The following is a 515-nucleotide window of genomic DNA, read 5'->3' as shown; positions in this document are numbered from 1 at the left end:
AGTTCCCTTGGACATAACATGCACGATCGGGGACATCTCTCACCTCACTAGGCTCGTGAGAGTGGACCACCGTATGACGTGGCAAGTACCAAACTCGTCCAGTGCGTTCAGTCTTGGGATGGTGACTGACAGGTTTGGCATATCCTTTGACCAGGTATTCATTAATGGCCTTCATATCGAGATCGTGATGTCCGTCCCTGGTGAATCCCTTACCAAATGGCTGAGTCTCTCGCGAGCAACGAGATAATTTGATGGTAAGGTCGGACAACCAGGACAGAGCATTTCATGACGTCCATCCGTCGGTCCCAGCGAAGACTCTACAACAGATAATGTCTGTTGATCAGCCTGTGACGATGAGCACTCGTATGGTGGTGGGTTTCTGAGCTCGATGTCGGTCGTGGCTTCTAACTTTGAACCCAGACAGTCTTCCACATGGCAGCTGAGCTGGTTGATTCGGGCCAACCTGTCGTTTGTGTCATTCACCGGCCGAAAAAGGACCCAACCGAGTAGTGTAC

The sequence above is a fragment of the Opisthorchis viverrini genome (assembly GCF_000715545.1).
Source record: "Opisthorchis viverrini unplaced genomic scaffold opera_v5_229, whole genome shotgun sequence".
In the NCBI taxonomy this organism is placed as follows: Eukaryota; Metazoa; Platyhelminthes; class Trematoda; order Opisthorchiida; family Opisthorchiidae; genus Opisthorchis; species Opisthorchis viverrini.
Note: the sequence above shows the minus strand (reverse complement) of the source record.